Raw genomic sequence first — 12114 nt, 5'->3', positions numbered from 1 at the left:
GGGACTATAACATAAGGTTTTGTCAGCAGATACAGACTCCTGGAGCTCAGGAGCTGCTGAGCAGGCGACACTATTCACTGGCAGGAATACAGGGAGTCTGAATTGCTGATGAACTTGAGCACAGGAATCAGAGGCCAGCTCCCTTCATAAGAGGGTCCAGGAAGTTACAATGAGTTTGAATGTGGTGACGCAAAGGAAAGAATTGTCCACAGAGGACCTTCTTCCCTCCTTTATCTCCCTCCTCCTGGTTCATCTCAGCATCCACACAATCCAAACTGGAGGCAGTTCAAATTCTACCTTCAAGCATGAAATCGTGACATTGTTATTTTATCCACCTTCCCCCTAGTGCTGGTATGAAACGCAGAGCCTGAATATTCTAGGTAAGCACTCTATTACTGAGCCACACACCTATCCTGATGTTGTTATTATTTTTTAGCTTCCCATAGAGGAAAAGAAGAAAATGATACTTTTGTCCCTTCTCTGTAGGTATAGATTGAATATCTCTAGTCTAAAACTCCCAAATCCAAAATGCACCAGAATCCAAAACTTTTTGATTGGTGACATGTTACCACCAGTGAAAAATTCCACACCATGAAAGTTTAGCTCATGCACAGTCATTTAAAATATTGCATAATACTACCCTCAGGCAATGTGTATAAGGTATATATGACACAAATAAATTTAGTGTTTAGACTTGAGTCCCCTCCCCAAGATATCTCATTATGTATGTACAAATATCACCAAATCTGAAAAAAAAAAAAAAAAAAAAAAGCCTGAAATTTGAAACACTTCTGTTTCCAAAACTTCTCTGATAAGGGATTTTGAACCCTTATTGCCAAGGAAGACAAAATCCCTTTGCCTACCAAAGCTATAAGCATCAAATACATCCTGTTCAACTCATAAGCATTAAGTTTTAGTATTTTAAAAGTAGGCAGCACATACAAATAACTTAGACTTCTTAAAGATTGACATCAAAACTCTGCCTTCAGTTGGAATCTCCTTGACTCGAGATTCCAGAGTGATAGGAATATGAAGGAAGGGTGCACAGGCTATACTCAGAGTGAGTCTTGGCCTGAGCTGTGAATTGGAATGCTGTGTTCCAGCAGTTTCTATATTATTGTTATTAGAGTTATTTACAAATTTTAGTGCTGCTAGTATTCCTCCCCACACACACACTTTAAGAAAAATGTGTTTTGATTTGAAATATTCAAAGTTAATTGCAGAGAAATGCTTCCTGATTTCCCCCCAATTTTCCAAACAGTGGTCGTGCATGCATTCCATGTGACTGAAACCTCTTCTGCCTGAGCTGGGATGTAGCTCGGTGGTGGAGTGCTTGCTAAGGCTTGCTGGAGGCCCTGGGTCCCATCCCAGGCTGATCTAATCCATCTTGCCTATGGCTGGGAGGTTGTTGCTGTTCCTACCCAAGTAGCCTCAAATGAAGGGATCAGCCAGCAGCTAAGAGCTGGAACAGGAGAGCCTATTAGCCACAAACATAGCAGTTTAACTCACTTGTTTCCCTTCCCAGGGTTTGATGCCTGCAAATACTTCCCAAGATGACTGCAGGAGAAGCCTTAGAATTTACTTCAAATTTACATTTTAAGATCGGATGGGGAGGGAACCTCGGTGAATATGTATTTAATACTAAAACTGAAAAATGTTTTAATGCCATCCTACTTTCCAATTTCTCTGGTAAAAAGCCCCAATATGGAGCCAAGAGCCCAAGGGATGCTACACAAAAGAATCTGCCCTAGTACATGAGGGAGAAATGCAGACAGACAGGATGCTTTTGCAATTGTGTGTACCTGAGCTTAGATGTAAATACCTGTTGAGAGTTTTGCAAGAGAAGATGAAGGAGACACGAATGTGCATGAATACAAAAGAAAAAAATTCATTTTTGGCTAAGGGTGCAGCTCAGCAGTAAGGCACATGCTTAGTACATGTGAGAAGCTAGGTTCATTCCCCAGAGTCCTGCAAAATTTTATTTTTTTCACCTTGGAAATTTGCCAAAGTAGTTTCTATGGTACCATGGAAGGTTTGTAAAGGTTTAAGACATTTCTTATTTTTGAAGACAAGAGAAAAGCCACTCTGGCAACTGTATGTATGTGCTACAGGGAAAGTACTCTAGGGCCTTTTCAGACCCAACTGAGCAGACAACCAGATATTATTTGTCTGAGAACCAGGAGTCTTTTTGCTAAAACTGCTGAAGCTCCTGCTTCCGAGGAGAGGCCTCAATTGGCAGGCAGAGGCTGTGAGCACTGGGATTTGCAATTAGAGCATGCTCCTGTGCTGATGTGGGAAGCAGGACTGTCCGTGGTCTCGGGTTCCCCGGTCCCAGGGAGCTACAACTTTGGGGCTGTCGGACACCTCTCCTTGCTGCTGTTTGGAATATGAATTGACTCACCAGCACTGGAGATGTCCTGGTGCTCTCAGCAAAGTCCCTGCCCTTGTGGCGCTCACATTCTAGTAGGGGAGATCAGATGAATATATGCAGACAGTCCCTGATTTCCAATGGTTCAATTTAGGATTTTTTGACTTTATGATGTTATGAAAGAAAAATTCATTCAGTAGAAACCGTATCTGAAATTTTGAATTTGGATTTTTTCCAGGGCTAGCATCGTGCAGTCTGTTCTTCTCTCATGATGTTGGATAGCAGTAACCGCCACAGCTCCCAGTAGGCCAGGAGATCATGAGGTGAAATAACCAACACTACAGTGCGCTGTGCTATAAGCCAAGATATGTAGTAGATTAGATGTAGTCAGTGCTTTTGCAACTTAACTGCATTTTCAGCATACGATGGGTTTATCCTGACATCGTAAATTGAGGAGGATCTGTAACCTGACAGTGTCCAATAGCATGAATGGTAACCAGATCCTGCAGCTGCCGGTGGAGTAGGTGGGTCAGTCTTACTCAATGAATGCCATCTTCCTTCTCTTGTCAAAAAAAAACCTCTTGAGAAGAAGGGAGGAACTTTAGATTATGTAGAAGGAAAATGGGGGAGGGTATGAAAAATGGTGGAATGAGACAGACATCATTACCTTCTGTACAAGTATGAATGTACCAGTGGTGTGAATCTACACTGTGCACAACCATAGAAATGAAATGATGTACCCCATTTGTGTACAATGAATCAAAATGCAGTGTGTAAAAAATTTAAAAATACATAAATAATTAAAAAAAAAAAAAACTCCTGAAACTTCCTTCTAACTTGATTTGTCCCTGTTGCCAAACAAATAAATGACTGGGCAAGGGGACAATACATCCTCTTTACTTTCCCATCTAATGGCAGTCTCTCTGCCCCAGCCAGACCCAGACTCTTCTAAGGTCCCCATCCTGTCCTCCTTGTACTCCCTTCTTCTTGCTGATGGCTTAAATTCTTCCTGTTCTTGGAGGCTTGGTTCTAGTCAATCCACTTGTCTAGTCACTTGGTTCTAGTGAATCCTTCTCAGGCAAATGTGCTCCCTTCTCTGCCCTGTGATGGTTTTGCCAGAGCATCTTGGCACTGGGGCTTGTACTTTTTTGTTATATGATGCACCTTACGCCCATGGGCTCCTTCTTTCTCCAAGAGGTTTATACATCTCCCCACAAGGACCTGTTACATATGCACACAGTGCAGCTTGTGTAATAGAATGAACAGTAGACCAAGAGAACACTTGGGTTCAAACTTCATGACCTTGAAGAAATCTGTTAACTTCTCTGCACCTCATTTTCTTCACCTGCAGAACTGGATGTAGATCATGCTCATATTCCTCATGAAGTGATAATAACAGGGTCGCATGCTACACCCACACTGGTACCACTGGCATACTTGTTAAAATATTGAAATACCAGTTGATCAGAAACCACCCTTACCACACCACCACTCCAGGCCTCTACAATCTAGCAGCTAAGAGGTCATGCTGGCCAGGCAGGACCTCCCAACCCAACAACTCTACAGCTCCTGACTGCTATGATTGGTCGATGCCTGATGCCTTTCAGCTTTAAAATTGGATTTTACTTGTTTGGGGTTTTCTTGTGGTACTGTAGGTTGGCAGAAGGGCACTCTACCTCTGAGCTATATCCCCAGACTTTTTAAAATTTTGAGATAGGATCCTTTTTAAATTTTGAGACAAGGACCTGGCCTCAAACTTTCAATCCTCTGCCTCAGACTTCTGAGTAGCTGGGGTTAAAGTGCCACCATACCTGCCTGAAAAGTGTTTTTAATATCACCCTGGTTATGAGTATCTCCATGCACTCACTTAGTTCATAACTATTCCAGGCACTGTGCTATGCACTAATAATATAGAAAAATAAGGCACCCAAAGAACTCAGTCCCATAGTGAGACAGATCTGTATATACACCAAAAATAGCTGAAGGCAATGAACCACCTCAAAACCTAGTGGCAAAAAATAAATAAATAAATAAATAAAGTACTGAATTTTGAAAAAAAAATAGTGGCTTAAAACAACAAGTTCTTCAAAATATTAAACAAAATTACCATATGATTCTTAAAAAGAAAGGAAATCCTGGTACATGCTACATTGAAACTTGATGAAACTTGAAGACATTTTACTAACTGAAATAGGCCAGACAAAAAATGGTAATATTATACAATTTCCATTTATGATGTACCTGGAATGGTCAAACACATAGAAGGGTGGATTCCAGGCGCTGGGGCAGGAGAGGATTGGGATACAGAGTTTCAGTTTGTAAAGTTAAAAAAGTTCTGGAGATGGATGGTGGTGATGGTTACTCAACCACCAAAATATACAGTTAAAAATGTTTGAAGTGTCCCCCAAAGCTTCGTGTGTTGAAATTTAATCCCCATTGTGAGGTACAACTCAGAGAGTGGAAGCTTAATCCAATGTGTTTAGGATTTGGGTGATGATTTAGGATTAGATAAAGTCATCAGGGTGGAGGCCCATGACTGAATCCTGGTGGCTTTATAAGAAGAGGAAAAGGGACCAGAAGACACACAGGCACACTCCTTATCTCTCACCATACAATGCTCCGCACCCCCTCAGGACTCTGCCAACACAAAGACCATCACCAGGCAATGCCTTCAATCTTGCACCTCCAGATCCATGAGCCAAAATAAACCTCCTTTCTTTATCACTTTCCCAGTTGGTGATAGTGTATTATTTGCAACAGAAGACAGACTAATACAGTATATTTTACCTCAATTTAAAAAAAAAGGAATCATTTACTTTTCTTATAAATCTGCCTTTGAGATAGGGCTCAGAGGTTGGACCCACCCCTGCTCCATGAAGTCTGAGAGCTCCATTGTCTTATGTTAGGTCTGTTTTCAGTGCTGAAACCCTGATGGGATTAGTGTCCTTGTGAAAAGAGAGAAGGCCCCATCTGCAAACCAGGAAAAGTGCCTCACCAGAACCCACCATGCTGGCTCCCTGACCTTGGACTCCCAGGCTTCAGAGCCATGAGAAATGAGTATTTATTGGTCAAGCTCTCCGGACCATGGCATTCTGTTGCAGCAATCTGAGTATGTACCACACAGGTTGTCTGGGCATCTTCATCTCTCATCTCTTTAATCTTAGGGCCTCTCCTGATGGCTTCTTCACATTGTCTTTCCTCCACGGTGGCCTCAGGGTAACTGGATGCTGTAAGCAGCAGTTGAGGGCTTTAAGACTGTTCCAAATGACAGAATTAAGAAGCTGCCAGATTTTAATGCCTGGACCCAGAAACAGGCACAGGATCACTTTCCAAAACTGTATTGGTACAGAACCTCAAAATATACCCAGGCTCAGAAGGAGAGGCCAACACCTCTACTTCTCCACAGAAGGAGTTTCAAAAAAATTGTGACCATTTTTATTCTACAAAAATGTGATAAATGATGGGTGTATAAAACACTAAGGTGGGGGAGACAAGAGGACTCAATGAAAAGGGAAAAGTTGCATCAGGCTGAGGTAACAGATGGAAAAGGTCTTGTAAAGTTAAATCCTGAAAGGTTTCACTGGTGCATTATCAATGATGGTGACAGTAAACATTAAATTAAGACCAGGTTTTGCAGCAGCTTCCCAATCCATAAGATGCAGGATGCAATAAAACACAGGCCTCACTCTCACTCTATTAAATGCCTAAGGGACTCTGCTCTGCTGATCTGGGAGTGCATAGCCAAGCTGCATGTAGCAGTGTGCCAGCATTTTGGGAAACGACTATCCCTGTGGATGATGTCCATAGACAGCACCTTGCTCTGCATTCCACTGTATGAAAAGCAAGGCCATACACACATATAGGACAGCACTATATTGCAGTACACTCCAAGGTTGCTTAAGAGGTTCCAACACCACCAACTCAGTTTTTACTAATCATAGAAATGGACATGGGCTCAAAAGCCATCAGTCAAGTGATTTTTCCTAACAGCCACATTGGAAAAAAGTTGCTGAATCTATGAGTTTCTGATGAGGTTCAATAAATGTTTGCTGAACGAATACTGATCTTAGATACTCCAAGAAGAGTATATAGAAATACTGCACTAGTTAAAAAGAGGAAATAAAACTCAGTAATACCAACTGGAAAAAAATTTACTCAAGATTATGCTTAGTTTTACAACTTCATATTGGGAGAAATTAGACTGGGGATGGTTCTGGTGATTTTAAACATTCACAATCCTCACTTGGTTCTGTCAGTCCAAATGTTTACAGTCAACCAATGACTAAAATCTAGACAGAAGCAGCAAATATTATTTGCGCAAAGGTCACTTTAGAAAGGGTCCCAGAATAAAGGGCTGATAGGGTATTTGAAAAGTTTCAAAATTGAAGAAAAGCCTATATGCTATTATGCAATGCCTACTAATATTAGATGCTATACTTAAATAAATATTGTCTTACATGTCCAAGGAATCTGGTTTTGAAATTCCTTTTGAAATACTTAAAATCTTTATGTCCAAATATTTTTTTCTACTTCCACAAATACTGTATGTCAGCAGGTACTAGAGGTTGAGGAGTTCTTTATAGAAGAAGATATCTTGCTTTCTATCCTCAAGGTACATACCTTTAAGGGTACAGGTATACCATTAAATAAGTACCAGGCAGAATGACATAAGGGCACCAACAGGTGCTATGGAAATGGGGGACAAAGGGGAAATAATTCCCAGCATATGTGGGAGAAGCACAGAGCAGGACTATCCATCCATACTGCCTCTCATTCCTGAAGATTGATTTCCTTTTCCCCCCAATGTTTCTAATTTCTTTAGTACAAACTTGAATTATAAATAGAATACTATTCCAGGTATCTGGTTGAATCTGTGGATAGATTAGAATGAGCTATAAAAATCCTGCAGCCAGCTTTCTAAGGATTGCTTTCCATGAAAACAGAGCGTGTCAATTAGCTTTCACTCACTATAACAGTCACCTGAGATAATCGACTTATGAAGAAGAGGAAAGGTTTATTTAGGCTCATTTTTTCAGAAGTTTTAGTCCATGGTTGGTAGGCCTGGTGCTTTGTGGCCTATAGCAAGGTGGTACATGACGGCAGGGAGCACGTGACAAAGTTAGCACTTTACCTCATGGCCAAAAAGAGAGAGGAAGAGAAGGGGCTGGGGTCCCAATATCCCTTTCAAGGGCACCCCCCAATGACCAGAAGACCTCCCACTAAGCCCCACCTCTTAATGTTTACACTGCCTCCCAACAACACCAAGCTGGAGATTAAGCTTTTAATACATGGGCTTTTGAGTGATATTCTAGATCCAAACTGCAGAACAGAGGAACAACACTAGAATGTGGCTAGTGAGGTTTGAAAAATGCTTTAAAGTTTAACCAAAAAAAAAAAAAAAAAAATTCCACCATTTGCCTAAAAACAGAGTCCTTGGAAAGGAGCCTATAAAAGCAGTGCCATATTAGGTGGATGCTGTGGGAACAGGCACTGTGCTCACTTTATTTGTACATCTCTGTGCAAGGGTGACTGTGAGTCCCATTTTAACCAACTGAAGCTAGGAGAGGCCTCCTGAATGTTGACACACTTGTCACAGATGGAAGATGTATTTCAATCCAACTCTCATGTCCTCCAAAGCCTGGGCTTTGCCTCCAGATGTCCTTCTAAAGAGTGCCTTGACAAAGGTGTCTGCACTACCCGAAACTGCTGTCTAGGGAGTCCTGTCAAACTCCATCCTGGTGGAATATTTCATTTTATCTTGGCATTAAAGTGAACGTATGAACAGTTTTAAGTTCAATCTTTGACTTTTGTACATACTTAAAAGTAAGGCAATAAACACTCATGTAACACACAAGTCAGAATGATGAGGAAAACCACTAGGACTAATCAGCCACAAAACAGCCAGCTCTTGAATTGCCCCGGTTACTGACTTCCAGCCCCTTCCACATAGGCTGGGCTTTGAGCAGGAACAGGCACCTTGCAGTGCCTGGTTCCACTGTACCTGATGGCGGCATGCTAAGCTCTACCCATAGGGGGCAGTAGAGGGAGGAGGGAGCTGGGTTTGCTCTTGCTGTGTCCAGTTAGTGTGATTTGTGCTGTTCCCGCTTCCAGCTTCCATCTTCACAGCCCTTGAGATGTGACTGTCCGTCCTTCCTTTCTTTCCTCACTTCCTTCCTTCCTTTCTTATTTATTTGTTATTTTTTTATTTCTTTCATGTTTCCAGAACCAACCTCACTGTGTCTCCTTGGAGCACAAGCACCAGTGACCAGGCACTTCTTCCGGATCAGGGCAGGGCCATTCCTTCAAGTTTCTACATTCTAACACCCCCAGTGGCTCATGTTTTGAGTACTCTGTGTCATTTCACTGTCACCTTTTGCTGTTTCAGTTCTCCAACACCAACTTCTTTGTCCTTTTTTTTTTTAATGGGATGGGATTTCCCTATGTTGCCCAAGCTGTTCCTAAACTTCCTGGCTCAAGGGATTGTCCTGCCTGAGTTCCCAAGTAACTGGGACTACTAGAGTGAGTCACTCTGCCTACCTTAAGCCAATCTCTTATGCAAATTTTCTTTTTGTTGAAACAACTGTGTGACTATGGTCGGACCTACCAAGGCAAATATATATACATCCTATAACACAGAAAGTCCATTCTTGTAATGCCACCTGGGAGAACCAAGTGCTTATGTTCACCTGGAGGCAGCTTTAAAGATGTTCCCAATAGCACAAAACAAAAAATAACACCAAGTCCATCAAGAGTAGAGCGGTTAAATAATTAGGATATAGTCCTACATGGGAATACGACCCAGCAATTAAAAAGGAACAGACCACTGCTCCATCCAACAATGGTCTTAATGTGAAATGAAGAAAGCTGAATACAAAACAATACTTACTGTGTGAGCCCAAAACCACTGTGAGTTCAAAACCAGGCAGAACTAATCAATGGAGGTGGAGCACTTATCTTTGAAGGGAGCGATCAACTGGATTTTTTTTTTTTTGGGGGGGGTGCTGGGGATCGAACCCAGGGCTTTGTGCTTGCAAGACAAGCACTCTACCGACTGAGCTATCTCCCCAGCCCCTCAACTGGATTTTTCCTCTCTCTTACCCTGGGTGATAGTTTATTGAGCTAGGCATCTAACAGCATGTGCTTTGTTGTGTGTAGGTTTTTATGAATTGCACAGAAAATTAAAGTAAAATGATTCAATGTTATTCAAAAAGTGAAATTAATTAAAAATAAAATATAATGTGAGTGTGTGTGTGTCTGTGTGTGTGTGTACTCATAATTTTTTCCCATTGCTGGAGAGGAAACGGATGGCCTTTCTCATGCTAGGCCAGTGCTGTACCACTGAGCCACATCCACAGCCCTCAGTCTGTATTCTTGACTGAACCCTGAGCAGGTCAGGCAGATGCCAAATGGCAGACTAGAAAGACGATGGAGGAATAGCCAAGATTCACAGAGACACAGGGATGAGAGAAACCTTGTGGATTTACAAAGCCACAGTGCAGAGAAGCCAGACAGGACCACTTGGGGCATCACAAAGAGGGATATTGATTCAAGGGACAGAAAAGGTCAATTCTGTACAAGTCTCCTAGGCACTTAAAAACAAGAAATTGAGACTAACCCAGGTAAAATAAAATGCTATAGATTTGTTATTGGAACAAAAAATAAGAAAAATCTCCTAAGCTAGTTCTAAGGATGTACTTCTCTACACTGGATAGATTAAAATGTCTGAAAAGAAGTTAAATTGTATGTTTACTGTAAAAACCCACTGGATGCTCTGGTGTTGTGCTATCGAATATCCTTTGTCCTCACACCAACCCTTGGAGATGGGTATTATTAGTTCCCTTTAACAGAAAACTCAGGTTCAGAGACACAAACCCTCATCAGAGGCCACACCACAAATGGTAGAAATGGGTTCTAACTTGGGTCTACTTCATCCAGAGGAGGTTCTACAGAAAAAACTACAGCTGAGAAAAGCAAAACTGAGCACTGCAAACAAACTCACAGTCCTGAATGTGCTAGCCCCAGATAATAAGTTCGATCTGCTTTAAATTTCCCTGTTATCATTCTGCACATTTATGCATACACACACATGGCAATTTTATATACAGGTTGCAGATGGCAATCAGTGGTCTACAGCTGTTCAGTCTCCTGAGTAATAATGTGTCGTATAAGGTGTGATTTTTCTAAATGACCTATACTTCAAGATGGTTGAAGTTAAAATGCAAGTTTTTATGTTTAAAATCGGTCTTAAGGCCACCATAAACTTTTTACCCCTTTATCATCTTTTATTTAGAAATATAAAGGAGCACTAAGTTTTAGTTTCTTATATTGATTTAGATCTAGGTCCTTCAATTATGGGTATGAACACTGAAGACATTCTGAATATTTAACTGTAAGTGACAACATGACCCTCAGAACCAAATCCCTACTCAAAAATTTATACCTTTTTCTCAAAGTTATTCTATCATGGTGGTGTAGGGTTATAAGTAGTATACAAAAGTACCTAACATCTTTAACAGAAGTAAGGGAGGGTTTTCCTAGGGTGTAAGTCTTCCATTATCCACTGATCAATGATTCTATACAGAAGAACAGAGCAAAGAAAAGCAAAAGCAAATCTACACACTAAAACAAATTCACTGAGTCTAGTGCTGTAATTTTTCAGAAAAGAGTTAATAACTTCTTCCATCATCTTTTACTTAGCCACTGGAAGACACTTGAATCACGGTAATATCTACGCTTTCAGTTAATTAAGAAAAAAGTTTCAAAAGGCAAAGAAATGCTGATTGATTTCTGGCAGGGTGCTAGGGAGGGAATGAATGGGGAAAACGTTCTTTGGCTCTAGCGGAAGACAAGTACTGAGATGGAGTGAGGAGGAAGGCTGTTTCCGGTGCACAACTGCTTCACTCCTCCTTCGACTACTTGAGCTGCCTCTTTTAAACATGCAAGGTTCTCTAAAAGTTGAATACCAGACTGTGTTGCCCAGGGGCCAGGCCCAGCCCCACTCTCAGGGCTCCCTGGCAGGACCCACAGTGTCTCATGCTTTCCTGTTAGGCTTAGTGTCACTACCCACTTTGTTCCCTGAGATTCCTCTTGCTTAAAAAGCAAGAGAAATAAGCACAAGGAAATCATCACATTTTTAAAAATGCATCAAGCTATTCCTACAAATACATCATTTACTCAGCAGTAATCTAGGGAAGTCCTGAAGGACTGGCAAGCACATGCCAAGATTGTGGTCTCTCCTAATGACTGACAGGGTCAGTCTAATTTCTGTCTACCCATTGTCACCCCTCTCCCCAGATTCCAACAAGTTCCTCATGCATGTGGCAGTCACAGAGAGCTGCCCAGGGTAGTAAAATGGTGGTAAAATACACATCACATATTTTAATGAGGCTATTCTGACTAATCGGGGGGAAAACAGATTGACTTAATGGAAGTAGCAATTCTAAAGTCTAAAATTTATTCCTTTTAGCATTTAGGAAGTTCAATCAACTAAAAGCAAACATGCTGTTTATTAATCTGCTAACCCAATTTAGTGAATCACCAAGAATATGTGTGGTAGGGATACTCACACTATAAGCAAAAGATCACTGCACTATTACTAGGTAGGAGTCAGCCTGAGAAAAGAACATATTGTTCCAATTTCTTTTCTATCTCAGTGTGGAACACCATGCAAACCTTCTCTGCAGTTCAGTCCATTTGTGAACATCTGCCTTGACTGGCATCATGAACCTTTGTGTGTGTCGTATGTG

The sequence above is a fragment of the Sciurus carolinensis genome, chromosome 5 (genome assembly GCF_902686445.1).
Source record: "Sciurus carolinensis chromosome 5, mSciCar1.2, whole genome shotgun sequence".
Taxonomy (NCBI): Eukaryota; Metazoa; Chordata; class Mammalia; order Rodentia; family Sciuridae; genus Sciurus; species Sciurus carolinensis.
Note: the sequence above shows the minus strand (reverse complement) of the source record.